The sequence below is a fragment of the Bubalus kerabau genome, chromosome 14, assembly GCF_029407905.1.
Source record: "Bubalus kerabau isolate K-KA32 ecotype Philippines breed swamp buffalo chromosome 14, PCC_UOA_SB_1v2, whole genome shotgun sequence".
NCBI lineage: Eukaryota > Metazoa > Chordata > Mammalia > Artiodactyla > Bovidae > Bubalus > Bubalus kerabau.
The window spans coordinates 17,251,195-17,267,167 of NC_073637.1; the positions used below are offsets into that span (position 1 = coordinate 17,251,195).

The 15,973-nt window shown below is 44.4% G+C and overlaps 1 long non-coding RNA gene across 3 annotated transcripts; it reads left to right on the plus strand.

Annotated features, from left to right (window-relative positions):
- The first annotated feature begins 2,171 nt into the window (after positions 1 to 2,171).
- Positions 2,172 to 15,617, plus strand: LOC129626618 (uncharacterized). 3 transcript variants are annotated; one of them, XR_008702088.1, is made up of 2 exons: positions 2,172 to 2,267; positions 15,028 to 15,617. It is a non-coding gene; the product is annotated as an uncharacterized LOC129626618 (long non-coding RNA). The 3 variants fall into 3 exon arrangements; XR_008702086.1 differs by lacking the exon at positions 2,172 to 2,267 and adding an exon at positions 12,961 to 13,101; XR_008702087.1 differs by lacking the exon at positions 2,172 to 2,267 and adding an exon at positions 14,194 to 14,495.
- Positions 15,618 to 15,973: the final 356 nt, after the last annotated feature.

Below are 15,973 nucleotides of genomic sequence, written 5' to 3' on the forward strand. Positions count from 1 at the left end.
GTAATAAATTGAGTCCTGCTCATTGTGGGTCCAACGGATTCATAGACAAACCTAGTGGTCAGTTCCCAGATATGTAATTTTAATAGCTATACTTGGGAACTTCCCTGGTGGTCCAGTTGTTAAGAATCTGCCTGCCAATGCAGGGGACACCGGTTTGATTCCTGTTCTGAGAACACTCCACATGCCGTGGGGCAACTAAACCCATGAATAACAATTACTGAGCTGATTGCCCTAGAGCCCGTGCTCAGCAACAAGAGGAGCCACTGCGATGAGAAGCCAATGCACCGCAACTAGAGAGTAACCCCCACTCACCAAAGCTAGAGAAACCCACACGCAGCAACGAAGACCAGAGCAGCCAAAAATAAACATAAATTTTAAAAATAAATAATGAAAAAATTGCTATACTTGGCAGTTCACTGAGCATCCGCAGTGATTCCTTGGTTTGTGGAGTAAGAACTATTATAGTGGGAAAGATCCAGTGGAAGCTTTTGAAATTGACCCTCCCCCACAGCCAACATGGTTAATCCAAAATAACATTGTGTCCTTGGGAGGAGAGCAGAAATTACTGCCTCCTTAAAGACCCAAAGGCTGAGAGGCAGTGACCCTCACCATGACACCTCCAAAGCCAGATATGTCCGGGAGGACACCAGTGGCCTCCTGCAAAATAGCAACCTCAACTGCAACCGCCACATCAGAAGCAGGAGCTTAATTAGATTAGACTACATGCTCTCAGGCACACAGTATGTTGCCACTGATCTAGTGAACCAGTTCTTTTTGATCCTTACTAGAAAGGAGAATGAAAAGTAGTTTGTATTCACTTGAAATGGACACCAGTCTCCATTTACAATCTGGTCCCACAGGAAGGAATGAAACGAGCATGAGAACAGAGCTAACATATACCAAAGTGACCTGGGCTGTCCGGACGTTTCAGTGCGTCACCCTGGTTCATGGTATTGACGACGTCATGTAAATCAAACCAGGTGAGGAGGAAGTGGCAAAAAATGTGAGAGATGCTGAAGTCACAGGTGCTCACAAAGGCAGGAAATGAGTTCTGTCACGACGAAGGGGCCTATCCCATCAGTGAAGGCTTCCAGTTTGGAAGGCATGTGGACAGATACAGCTGTCACAGCCTGAGAAGGGCAGGGTGTCCAGGGGCTCAGGCCATTTGCACGAGGGTCTGTCTCTCTGCCAGGTAAGCCAATCAGATCAGCAGAGTTGTTAGTGGAGGGCGAGGGTGGTCTGGGAGGGAGGGAGAGGACTAGTGGAGGAGTGGCTAGGGGTGTGAGGATTAGGTGCTATCTTGGGACAGGCGACAGTGGCAGGGGCTGCAATTCACCCCATTCACTATTCCTTTGTATTAAATAGACTCTAAGTGGCACAGGGTGGACTGTGGGGCCCTCTGAGGTGTACCAGTTGATAAGAGCTCGGCTGGGCTCCCCACTCCCCAACCCTACCGCCACAATGGTCCTTAGGTGGGGAGGGTTCCTCACCTGCGGACACAGCTCCTTCCCCGAGCAGCCTGCACGCCACGACTGCTTAACACAGGGCTCTCACTGTCCACCCTCTCTGGCTGGGCTGAGGTCATGTCATGGACCACTTCTCCCCTCACCCAGTTCTGCTCCTTTCACTCCCCTACAGGCACTGATCCCCAAAACACCCCACATGTAAATGTCCATCTCAGACTCTGCTTCCCATGGAACATAACCTCCAACACAGCCTCGCTCATCTAATTTTTTGTAAGAAAAGATACATTTCAAAAATATCTGAAACTTCAGCTTTTTCAATCCCCAAACATCACGTACGAAAGAGAAGCCTCTAATGCCATCATGCAGTAATACAGCACACCGTTACTGGCACTTAAAGAACAAAGAAAAACTAGGGGTGGGGTGAGTGCTTCGAGTTATGTCATTGCCAGTCTGTTACCAGGCAAGGGAAACCGTCCTGTTACCCATGAAATAAGGAAAAGCAATGCATGATTGATAGGATCCTGAAACTATAAACGTGCTTCAAAGGAAAATTACAGCAACACAGGCTTCATATGGAAAACAACTAATTCCTCTTTTCTGAATCATCTCACTTAGTCTGCAATTACCCTTGGAAGTGGGTAAGACAATCACTGTCACTTTGCAGATGAGAAAACTGAGGCTTAGCCATTTGTCCAAGATTACACAATCAATCAATCAATGGTGGAGCCGGTGGAGCCGGTGAACCCAAGACATCGATTTCTGATCCTGAGGGCTCCAAGAGTCTCTCCTGTCTCCACACAGGTAAACGCCAGAACACCTGGATGCTAAGCACTGCACTAATTCCGAGCGAAACTCTATTGAATTATTTATACCCTAGAAACACATACCTTATTTTTATTAAATGCTACTAATGGGAAAAGAAAAGGAATTCATTACAGAAATTACTATGCATTCTTGTTTACTGGAACATCAATTCTGTGTTTTAAAAAAAAAAGCCATTTCTATGAATCTGGCTCAACTACTCAAACTGCCTTGACAGAGACATGACAACCATGGTGGGCTTTTATATTATCCCACTCAGTGATCTTCATATGGTGAAGATCTGGTTCAGGAGCTACTGGCTTACAGTGTTTTATTACATTTAAAGAAGATGTTTTATTGCATTTAAAAAAATAGCTTGTAGTGATTTACACTCTTATCAGAAGTATGTGTTTATAGGGACTGTAATTAGTGAAGGACAAAAAATTGATGCAGATAATAGCAATACCCAGGGACTCATGAGATTTGTCATTGTCTTATTGCTTTCAAAGCAAAAGTTTTCTAACAAATTATTTTCCCCTTAAAACATATACTTTATTTTTTTGTAATGGAAGCTGATCTTAAAAAAGATTTACTTCACAGAAATGTACTTTGTACAAATATATGTAGAACATATAAATTTTCATGATAAATGATATTTCTATAAATATAAAAGTAAGTAAAAGTAAGTGTTAGTCGCTCAGTCGTGTCCAACTCTTTGTGACCCCACTGATTGTAGCCCACTGGGCTCCTCTGTCCCTGGAACTCTCCAGGCCAGAAAACTGCAGCGGGTAGCCATTCTCTTCTCCAGGAGATCTTCCTGACCCAGGGATGGAACCCAAGTGTCCTACACTGCAGGAAGATTCTTTACTGTCTGAGCCACCAGGGAAACCTTAAAATTAAGATGTAATTTACATATAAACATATAAATACTATATAATACATATATATACTTTAACAGTTATTAAGTGTTTACTATGTGCGAGGCACTGCTCTAAAGTGTTAATTCATTTACTCTTCATTCATGAATAACTCATAAATAAATAAAACCCATGAATAACTCAACAGACAGTAACTCATAAATTCTGAAATGAGAAGGTATTACATTTCATAGACAAAGAGAATATAGTGCTTTGCACAACGAGGAAACTGAGGCACAGCCAACTTAATGACCTTGACCAAGAACGAACAGACAATGACTGGTAAAGCTGGGTTTCAAAGTCAGACGCTGTGACTCCACTCTGTTCTCTGGGTGTAGAATTAAACGACTGAAGGAAAACAGGGCATCATTTCCCTAGTTCTTCTCCTCAAGTCCTTCACTTTTGCTTCCAACCCAAAGATGTTTTATTAGTGTGTTACAGGATGAACCCTCCAGGATTTTGAACTGGTCTCTTCATAGCCCCAGGGAATTATTTTATCAACAATAGTGAAATTAACCCAGAAGCAAGTGTTCAGCCAAATCTAAGGGTCAGGGAGAATTTGAGATATTTCCAATGAATCAATATGCTTACAGGTGTCAGGCAGGTGACCTAAGTGAACACAGCAGCTGGGTGGAGCCTGTGGCAAAGGGGCCCCCAGTGACTGAATGGGACAACTGCTCCCCCAGCCTGCCTAGAGCTGCCAGCGGCAAAATGGGTCCAGTGTGGAGAGACTTTCCCACTTTTTTCGAGAGAATCCAGAAATGTAAAGTCTCTTGACTTTTAAACATTAGTGAATTTCTCTCTCTCTCTCTCTTTTTTTTTTTTTTTTTTGCAGTATTTTGTAAGCCAAACAATGCATCTGTAGGCCAGCTATGGATCACGGGCCACCATTTTGTAACTTCTGACCTGAATGAAAATTGAGAGGGAGGGTCTCCCAAGTGCGATGAATTGAGGAGCACTGGGAGAGTGATCTCATTCTCTATCTTCCCCCAGTGGCTTGAATTTCCAGTTATTAATGTATTCCCATGTTAACAATGAGTTTTCCATGTTCGTTAAAAGAATATGGCAGCGAAAGATAACCTGCTAAAATCCATCACAATACTATGAAAAAAGCAGGTAGACACTTCAAGCACCCCTTTTAGAAGGTGACATAAACTGTGTTCTAAACTACCTAGGGACTCCCCTGGCAGTTCCGTGGTTGTGACCCCACCCTTCCAGTGCAGGCAGTGTGGGTTGATCCTTGGTTCCCTGGTCAGGGAACTAAGATCCCACAAACTCTGTGGCCAAAAAAAGCTATCTAAATGCCCAAGACTGAGGGGCCGAATGAACCAGATTCTGCATTTGGCTATGGTGCCTCAGACACCTGTCTGCTGGGCTCAGCCAGTCTTTAGGACTCCCTCCTTCACGCACCTGACTCCATCCCTTTTTTGTGTGAGAGATAATTCTATGAATTCAGGTTTTTTTAGTTGCAAGTAACAACAACAACAACAAAAACTCCAAGTGGCCTCATTGAGAGAGAAATGAGAGACAGATAGAAGAAGGAGAAGGAGCTAGAAAGAATGTGTTGGTTCCAGAAACTGGAAACTGATCTCTGGGGAATCTAGGTCAGATATGTCTGGATCCAGAATTCTAGCAATCTCTCTCTCCATCCCAGCCCCATGCTCCTCTGTATTGGCTTCAATATTTGGCAGAGTCTCCCAGTGAGGTGGGCCTGGCAGCCAGCTGCAGCTGCACTGTAACTTATACCCTCTTAGCAACTCTACAGAAAGAGGTCCTCTCCTTCCCAACGCATGCCAAGGGACTGCAGCTGACACTGTGGACTTGGGCCACATGTCTGCGCCTAAGCCAATCACACGGTGGGATGGGAGGAGGATACCCTGACGGGCTAAACCTGGGTTTCATGCCCCTCCACCCCATCCCCAGAGGCCAGAATGCAGGGCCAGCTACTAGAAACTCATGAATTTAGAGTCTGATGGGCGGGGGGTTCCACTGGCTGCGATGCTTCATTTTCTTCCCTCCAAGTTCTCCTGCAGGTTTTGCTGCTACTGTTACAGAGCAGTCAGCACGGTGCAAGCAGGCAGAGAACGCAGATTAGAAACAGCCTCAATCTAATCTTCTCTTCCAGGCGTGTCTGCCTATTTTCTCAAAAGACGTCTGCCCCCTGAGCCTGGCCTTAGCATAAGGTTCAACTTTTTATTGTGGCTTTTATGAGACTTTCTGTGATTTGAGCTCAAGCTATCTACCTCGGTCATCAACTGAACTCTTAACAGCATCGCACCCGATGCAGCCTGATGGCACCGAAGCGCCTCCCAGTCCCTCCACAGCCCTGAACTTTTCTCCTCCCTGCCCTCTGCAGACTCTGCTCTGTTCCTGGCCTGCCTCTCCTTCCCTGCCACCTCCTGTTGCAATCCGACCTCCCATGAAGGACCTTTGTCTTTGTCTGCTATCTGGCTCCCAGCATCCTTACTGTCATAACGCTGATCTCCCCAGGGGAATTCTCCACATGATGGCTTAATGGAAAGGAATGACCAACTCCGACTTCAGTCAAAGGTACCAGAACCTTCTCTACCGCCATCTCGGCTTGGCCAGCGGCTGATCGGGTGACTCTGCTGTCCTGTCATACAAGCTGTCCTGGGCCTTTGATCTTGAGAGAGTGACCAAAGGACTTTCTCAGCAGCATCAAAGCCAGAGGAGCCCATTCCTTCTGAGTGATCTCTGCTGGCAGTCATATTCTTCATCTCCACAGCTCCTTTGATTCTGACTATTTTCCAAATCTGGTCATGTCAGCCTCCTGACATTTCTGGGAGTCCCTGATCTCCTTCCCACACTTTCCTCTTTTTTGTTTGAGATAGCTAGAGAAGCTTTCTGTTGCTTGCAACCAAGAACTCTGACATACTCCCCATAAGGCCCAATTTAAACCTGAATTTCCCACATAAAGCTTTTCTTCAAGATAGCCCTTCTTCTACATTCCCATAAATTCTCTAAACATTTTCTAAAAGAAATTTTATAAAAGAAAATCCTTGGAATTGGCTCTGATTTTGAGCTATTCACTTACATGTCAGACCCCACACCAGACAGGGAAGGAGTTCCTTGGGGACAGGGTCTATATCTCAGGTGGCTCTGTAACTCCAAACCTAGCTCAGTACCTGGCACATAGTGGATACTTTGTAACTGTGCATGAAATGAGTAAATACGGTCTTAACTGAATTTTTGCAATTGTTTTTTTCAGGAACACTGCACTGCTGCAGATATTTTCCTCCCATTTCTATTTAGTTAAGAAGGAACTGAAGACGGCAAGGGGAAAGAAAAGTCTTTATTATGGCCGCTTTCATTTTGACCCACCATCTTCACTTTACACTCCTTCACCCTTTTTCCAGGGCGTTAAGAAGCATATCAGAGACTTCGGCTTCTTTTCCCTTCTCCTGGTGCTGCTAGCCAAGCCATGGAGTGAATGATGACAACAGTCGACATTTACGCGGTTTTTACTATCAACCAAGCCCGGGCCAGCTGCTTTACATGCAATGTGAGGCCTCTAGGTGTAATTCTGACCTCAGTAAGATTCAGGAAGCTCAAGTGGTGTCTATGGCCATACCACCCTGAAAGTGCCCGATCTCATCTGATCTCAGGAGCTAAGTAGGGTCGAGCCTGGTTAGTACTTGGATGGGAGGAACCTCAAATGACTTTTTCAAAGTCACAGAACTGGCAAGAATGGAGCTGCTATGACTCGAAGTGTTTTCATCTCTCTCTGTCTCCTTATGGGTGATTCTCTCATAGCATGACATGTCTAGAAGATTGGAAGAAATGGAAGGAAAAGCAAGATGATGAATAATCCTCAAAAGAAAATAATCAGCTCTTGAATGGATGAGAATTATGCTATTTTTTTTGTGCTTAGGTTAAACTTTTTATGGACACATCTTACCAAGACTTTTCTTCAAGGATTTAGTCCTTATGGGACCTTCCAATTCACTAAATTTCATTTCATTGTAGCTCATATGAATAACACATCTCTGATGTTTAAAAAACACCTGGAAAGGATCTTGAAGTAAGAATGTCATGGATACCAAGATTGACACACCAAATTCCAGTCCTTACGAAGCTCTCTGCTGGTAGGGCACCAAGGCTACTAACAACCCTGTCCAAAGGCCAAGGAATCCTTGAGGGACCAGCAAAGTGCTCTGGAAGCACCGAGCAGGATGAGGGCAATTCCCAAAACATGGATCAGGGCAACTTCACAGGGCAGGAGGCTGAGAGAGTCTGTAGGAGAGGAGCAAAGCGGGGTGGTTAAGAGAGTGGACTCTGGAGCCAGCTGCCTGGATTCAGATTCTGTCTCCAGCACTTGCTAGCTCTGGATTGTGAGCAAGTTTCTGGGCCTCTGTTTCTTCAACTGTAAAATGGGATATTAATAATGGTACCAGCATCATTAAGTTTCTGTGAGGAGTCAACATCTGTCAAGCCTTAGAACAGCAACGTGACACCGAGTGAACACTCTGTAACTGAGAAGCTAAAGTGTAGGATGACCAGGTATAGAAGAGCCCAGGACAGTGTCCCAGGCATGGAATGACCACTTGGCATTAGGAAGTGTGCATGGCAAGGGGCTGGAGCATCGTGCCCAGAGAGGAGGGATGAGTGGCAGCAGCGGCTTGAGGTGGGGGTGGGGGCGATGCCCAGGACGGAGATGAGCTAAATCATCAGGGAAAGGCTCGCCACGCCCCCAGAATGTGAGCCCTCCTCCACATGCACAATGTAGCGACTTTTCCAGGCAGTAATCCCAATCTGGAGTCAGAGACATTTGCAGGCACATGAGAATCTAGCTTTCTTAGTTAGGGCATAGACAGGAATAGACTCTAAGAGAGAATGTGAGTGCTCCTAAAAGGAAAACCCAGAGAAAACTATTTTGACATGAATTTTTTAAATACACTCACAGGAGGCAAGGGAGGGAGATCTGTCCTGTCTGAGGCAGCCTGCACATGTCTGAGGCATCCCATAAAGAAAAAGATTGGCATGCGGACAGGGCACGGAATCAAGAACACTAAATCACAATTCAGTTCTTGCTGTGCACCCTCAATGAGTCACTTGAGATTTCTGGATCCTGAGCATCTCCACCCTCAAGGTGTGAGCAAAACCATCTTTCCCTGCTAGGAAATTGATGACATACAAGATTTAGCAGTGAAGAGGCCTCAGAGCGCCTGCGGATAATAATACCACATGTAAATATCCCCAAAGCCCCCCTCCCACGACTACATTCAACTCGCAAAGCACAATTAATTCCTTTTGAAAGCTCTGTACATATATCCCTCTGTTCGCCCCTTTCCCGAGAGGACACAGTTGATTAATTCAGAATTTCTCAACTTCCCTGAGACTATTTAAACTTGTAAATGGTGTTTCTGTGACTCTAATCGGTTCAAGGTTATAAGGCCTGGCACACCCAGGAGCGACAAACCCACAGAACAGGTTCACCTAGTCCCAGACACCCTGAAGGATCCTGAGAGAGGCCCCTAGGACAGGCAGAATTTAATGCTCTGATTGCAGGTGTGGCAAGAAAGGGCTGTTTTTTCTCTCCTTTGGGAAACTTCCTTTTAACAAATTGACAAATAATCTATGTACACTGTTAAAACATTATATAATACAGGGGAAAAAAAGAAGAGAAAATAAAAATTACCTACAGCCCCACCATCCATAGTTAAGCTACATAGCATATGTAACTGTTAACACAAATCTTTTGCTCACCTATTGTCATAGAGCCTTCCGGACTTCTATATAGTTATGTAAACATTTACAAGATGGAATCTCACTGACTCTCATTGATATCTTATTATTCTCTAAGTTGGCTTTTTCAACTAAAAGTATTTAATAAGCATCTCTCTGTGTCCCAGTGTGGCTCAATGTCATCACTTTTGATGGAGACTGGTGCTTCACTATAAAATCTAATAGTCAGAACTCTGAGGGAGGCAGAAGCCCAGTTCAAATTGGCTTAGGCACCATCAAGGGAATTTATTGCTCCATGTAACAAAGTCCAGAGGCAGATTCTTAACAGGGCTGGACTAAGATCTCAGCTTCCTCCTCAGTCCCTCTCTTCCATGTGTCTCTATTAATAGGCCACTCTCAGGTGGGCTTTGCTTAGGTCTTCCCAGCCCCACGTCCAGTGGAGGGCCTCTCTGTCCCAACTGTTCCAACAAAAAGTCCCTGAAGATTCTCTACCTGCCCGAGCTTAGCCATGTGCCCATCCCTGAATTCATCACTACGCACTATGGTCCGGGGCCGGAAGGCTCCCGCTGGCCAGGGCTGTGTTCACATGGCTTCCTGTGGAGCTGGGTTAGGGATTAGCCCCTTCCAGTGCCAAGAAAACAGCTGATTCTCAAGTAAAATTGGGTTGCTATTCCTGTAGGGAAAAGAACAATTGCGAGACTGACCAAAACAGGTAATGTTTACTATAAAATCACTCTCGTTTGTTGAGAATTTCATATAGGTCTAGCACTATGCTAGACACTTTGTAGTATTTAATATAATCTTCAAAAAATCTTATGAGTCTGGGGTCATTGTTGTCATCACTGCTTTATGGAATTAGATGCTCAGCAAGGTTAAACAGTTATCCCAAGGTCACAGAGTGAGCAGGATTAGGGTAAGGTCCTAGGTTGTCTGACCCTGGAGCCAGTCTTTGCAAATGCTCTCTTTTCAGCAGACTGTGGTATATTTGACCAGTCCCTATCTCAACAGGGCTTTCCTAGTGGCTCAGATGGTAAAGTATCTGCCTGCAATGCAGGAGACCCAGGTTCAGTCTCTGGGTTGGGAAGATCCTCTGGAGAAGGGAATGGCTACCCACTCCAGTATTCTGGTCTGGAGAATTCCATGGGCAGAGGAGCCTGGCAGGCTACAGTCCATGGGGTCGCAAAAAGTCAGACATGACTGAGTGACTAACAGTACCCCGACAATGCCGAAAAGCTGTTGACACTGAATACCAGACAGAGTGAGCTGGAAAGATCAGAGAGGTGATCAGGGAGAGGGATGGATAAAATTAAGATTGTAGTCGAGCTGCAAATACTGACGATTAAGTTCTAGGGTATGATTATGGCAGTGGATAACTGAGATATAAGGTCCTTGGAGGAGGGGCGATCAAGAAACTGAGAGGCTAGGGCACTGAAAGCATTATTTATCAACCGGGACACTGAACTCACCACAAGTTAGGCTAGGAGCAGTGACGGAGGGAATGACAGTCGGCTAAGAATTAGAATCCTCAGGAAATTATGGCAAGTCACCTGGGTCTGGTGAAGACTACAACCAGGAGGGTGGTGACTGATATTATCTCTTCACATGACCTTCAGATGGTTGGTCCCCAGGGAATCACCAGGTCATGGTTAGAGTAAGAGGATAAGAAAAAGAGAGAAAAGGTTTGATGATACAAAAGATTTCGCTGATTATGATTCTGCTGGATTTCAGAAGATGCACTGAGAAGCGGGAAGATGGCAGATGGGGCAAAATCAAGGACTATACCGAGTGTGGGCGATACGTGGGAATTTGGATCTTTGTGGAGGGCATCTTATAAGTAGGGCTAAGAACAAGATACATGATGGGTGAGTCCTAATGATCTTCAGGTCGTGAGCCTGAGGCTGCAAGTGCTGCTGGGGAAGAGATGATGAGAGCTCTGGATCTCCCTTCGACTCCTTCCAACAGAGGTGCCTTATTTTTCTTATTTATGGACTACTAAAACAACAGACTGGTTCCAAATAGGAAAAGGAGTTCGTCAAGGCTGTATATTGTCACCCTGCTGATTTAACTTCTATGCAGAGTACATCATGAGAAATGCTGGATTGGAAGAAACACAAGCTGGAATCAAGATTGCCAGGAGAAATATCAATAACCTCAGATATGCAGATGACACCACCCTTATGGCAGAAAGTGAAGAGGAACTAAAAAGCCTCTTGATGAAAGTGAAAGTGGAGACTGAAAAAGTTGGCTTAAAGCTCAACATTCAGAAAACAAAGATCATGGCATCCGGTCCCATCTCTTCATGGGAAATAGATGTGGAAACAGTGGAAACAGTGTCAGACTTTATTTTTCTGGGCTCCAAAATCACTACAGATGGTGACTTCAGCCATAAAATTAAAAGACGCTTACTCCTTGGAAGGAAAGTTATGACCAACCTAGATACTATATTCAAAAGCAGAGACATTACTTTGCCAACACAAGTCCGTCTAGTCAAAGCTATGGTTTTTCCTGTGGTCATGTATGGATGTGAGAGTTGGACTGTGAAGAAGGCTGAGTGCTGAATAATTGATGCTTTTGAACTGTGGTGTTGGAGAAGACTCTTGAGAGTCCCTTGGACTGCAAGGAGATCCAACCAGTCCATTCTGAAGGAGATCAGCCCTGGGATTTCTTTGGAAGGAATGATGCTCAAGCTGAAACTCCAGTACTTTGGCCACCTCATGCGAAGAGTTGACTCATTGGAAAAGACTCTGATGCTGGGAGGGATTGGGGGCAGGAGGAGAAGGGGACGACAGAGGATGAGATGGCTGGATGGCATCACTGGCTCGATGGACGTGAATCTGAGTGAACTCTGGGAGTTGGTGATGGACAGGGAGGCCTGGCGTGCTGCGATTCATGGGGTCGCGAAGAGCTGGACATGACTGAGTGACAGATCTGATCTGATCTGATCTTAAACAGCCCTTCATTACAGCTGTCTCCCATTTCTCCAGACCTAACACATCCTCAGTACAGCAAGACTTCATTAGAAAGTCTTGACCAAAAGTCAAAATCCTAGCATCAAGCTTTGGTCAAAATAGGTAATGATATGAGAATCTATATAGAATATAAAAATATAAAGTAGCAGGCTTTTTGCACTTAAGAACTTTTAAACACTGAGGCATAATTCACAATAATAAAATTCAGCCTTTAAAGCATGTGATTAAGTGGGTTTTAGTATACTCGTAAGGTTGTGCAAGCATCACTACCATCTAATTCCAGAACCTTTTCATCATGCCAAAGAGAAACCCCATACTCATGGTCCCTCCTCATCTCTGCTCCTCGTAGCCCCTGGCAACCTCTAATCTACTTTCTGTCTCTATGGATTTGTCTGTTCTGGACAGTTTCTAAAAATAGGATCACATAACTCATGCAACTGGCTTCTCTGGCCTACCATCGTGTTTTCAAGGTTCATCCGCGTTGTGGCGGGTGTCGGTACTTCATTCCCCTCGAGGCTGAGTAATACTATACAGTACAGGTATACCACGCTCTGCTTACCCACTCATCAGCTGACGGCCACTGGGTTGTTTCCACTTTAGGGCTGAAGTGAATAACAGTGCTATGAACGTTCACGTGCAGCTTTTCACATGGGCATGTGTTTCCAGTTCACTTGGGCGTATACCTACCCTGAGAACTTGGTGCCTAGCTGGAGGAGTCTAAGGAACTAAACTCAAGTCTCACAAATAACGTAAGATTCCCTTCCCTCAAGAAATATATTCTCGAGATAATGACTGATCATTATGGAGGGAAGTGCAAGGTTCCAGTCCACTACCAGAAAGAAAGTCTTACCTTGAGCTGATCACTTGTTTACACAGAGTACAGAAGAGGATGAGGCACGTCCTTCTTTTGTTACTGAATCATGCACCTGTCAATGCAAAGTCCGGCTTGGATGGGCCTCTTGGAGCCCACCTGGTAGGCTGTAACACCCCTCTACCCTTCCTCCACAGACCTCCCCTTCAATTAATAAATATTAATTTAGGTACTGGAGAGACAGTGAAGAACATAATAAATGTAGTTCTGCACTCATGGAGCCTACAGTCTAGTGGAGAAGAGAAAGATTAACCACATGCTTACATCTGATGAAGGTTCATGGACTAGAAAGGCGAATTAAGCAAGGAAGCCTGGCATCAACTGGAAACCTGAGCCAGAGAGTCCAGGGCTGTGTGAAGGACTTGCTCCCGGTATTTTGTTTCTACTTGTCTCTCTTGAGTTGTTATCTTTACTTTCACAGGGTGTAACGTGGGCAGCTCTGAGCTCAAAACCTTGCATTCAACTCCACTTTGAAAATCTCAAGAAAGCCTCTCACTGGACTGTGTCCTGGGGAAGACAGTAAAGCCCTCTAATTATCTGTAGCTCACATGCCACCTATGTTCTTAGAAGGGTAGGGAATGTTACTCAAAGAAGGAAAGGAGGAATGAGGAGACAAAACAATAAAGGCCTACTGCATGGCTGATCCTATTTTTCTAAGTAGGGTTGGGAAGGAATGCATGACTAGAAAAAGTATAGATCCTGAAAGGCATCAAAACCAGAAAAATGGGTGAAGCTAGATTATGTAGAACTCTTTTTGCCATGAAAGAAGCTTGAACTTTATCTCACTGGCCTTGGGAAGTTACTGAATGTTTTAAGGAGGGATATGTATTTCAGAATTACCAGCATTGAAGACAGGAAGAAGTGTTTAGGGGGCTTTTGTAACTGCCCATGTGAGAGATGATAGGGTTGGAGTCAAGGGAGAAGAAATTATGAAGAGAGAACAAATGCAGAATATGTTGGGGGAGGTGGCTTAAAGAGCCCCTAGATGTGATGGATGAAGGAGAGGGAGGAGCCAGGCAAACACTTGCTCCCGTTTGATAGGTAGTCAAGTCCACCTGTGATGAACTTCCATCTCAAGACAATGCAAACCTGTGCCAGAAGGAGCTGGGGCTGCAAATAAAAAAACAAAGACATGCTCTCTGCACCCCCCACCCCCACCAAAGAGCTCCCTAACTATTAAGAAAGCTAAAGTAAGTTATGAGTAATGCACAATGTAAGGCTGATTAAGTCAAATGTAGTCAGTGAGACTGGGAGGAAAGGATTCTCTCATTTTGTTGGCTGATGGGATTGGACATAAAAGAAAGACAGCTGAGATGAGTTTTAAAGCATGGAAGCATTGCTACAGGTGGGGAGTTGGTGGGGGCCCTTTCTAACAGGAAATAGCGTGAGCAAAGACATGGGGATGGAAAAACACATGGCATGTTTGGAGAGCATGCAATGACTCATTTGACTGGATGTCAAGAAATTGTGTAACAGAAACCAATAGGATGAGGATACAGGGTGGGGTGGTTATTAGGTTTTTTTCAATCGTCCACACGTGGTTAAGCTATTAGTGGAAAGAGGAATTTAAGTACTGTAAAGACCATTTAGGGGAAAGATAAATTTTGTTTGGAACATGTTGCATTTGAGCTACCTGTAGGACATCCAGTGGAGATACCCAGTGAGCAATTACTATGGTCTCTTCTGAGGGATGAAGGCTGAACTATTGGATCTGTGGGATGTGTGGCATGGTGCATGTGTGGTATGCTGTATGCATATGTAGTAGGTGTGTGTGCATTCATCTGTTTTTACCCTGATTCATTCAAATAATGATTTGAGTGGCATATGCACATTTGCACAACAAAATTGTTAAAAATTCTATAGCAGACAAAGGAAAACACAAAAACACAAATTAAAATTAAAGCCACAAGGTTAACATATAACTTTTATGTCATAGCTCCTGTAAAATTACTAGAGAGAAAGAGCAAATTCAGCTTTGAACTTCCTAGCAGCCAAAGCAAAGCAGGAAGCATAATTAGTTGTAAGATTTCTAATGGACAAGAAATACATATTTGTAAATCTTCTAGGCAGAAGCAGACTCGAGGACTCTGATGCATTTATAACACGACTCCAAAAGAGATACCCGATGCTCTCTTCTCCTGGGGCTCCTCTCATTCTAGGGCACATCTATCTTGAAGTCATATGTGGACCAGTGCTTTGCTCTGTCCAATGAAAAATGAGCACAAGCAGCATGTCATTTAAATGGAAAATTAAAGGGCCAGTGTGAAAGTCTCTCTTTGCTCTTTCCCATACCACAGTGACTGCGACTGTGAAAGAGGAGGGAATATAGACAAAAAGGGAAGAAAAGAGGAAGGAAAATGGACTGACAACATCCAATGTATGAGAGGAGAAGCAAACAAAAAAGAACGGAAAGAACAACAAGATATCCAGAAGGAAGACCATGAGAATCACAGTATCCCAAGAACTAAGATGAAGACTTTTTCCAAAGGGAGAGCCATAGAGAGATCAAAAGCTTGCTGACAAGTCAAAAGTGATAGAACTAGAATTTGATTCCCGTTCTTAACAGCATGAAGATCCTACTTGCTACGTTCGTTTTCCTTCTGAGGAGATGGGAACTACAGGCTCTACCATGTCCCAGCTGTACCACCTCAGGCACAGCGAACCCACAGCTGACTCACCTGTAGGTACCCCTCATGCAATAATCTGAGGACAAGATCAGATAATGCCCACAATGTGCAGAGTTTCTGTTTCTGTGCTTTGAAGATCTGGGATTTGCAAATGTGATTTGAATATACATTTTTTTTTTTTTTTTACCTTCTAAGCCCTAAGAAAGGGAAAGTGAGGTTCAGATGCCCCTTCCCAGAAACCACATCACCAGACTCTGCAATCCACAGAAGGCCTGGGACCGTGGCCTCTGGCAATGCTCACTTAACCTACATGAGGAAGATGGAATGAAATCACAGCACTTGCCAAGATCCACCCCTGCAAGAGCCGAAGGACAATCTCTTGGCAGGGGAGGAAAATAATCTTTAATTCCTCAACCCCTTAGGTACCAGTTTGACCAAATGCCCTGCTTTATGAAATAAAAGCAATGATCTGGCAAAAAGCAATTTTAAAAGACTGAGTGCCAAATACGAAAAAAACCAATCACCTACTGAATGCACTATCCCAGGAACTCCCAAGAACCTCTTCTGTCTAGGGCTGTGATTTGAAAGTCATCTGATAGTCAGGTGATAGCTGTCT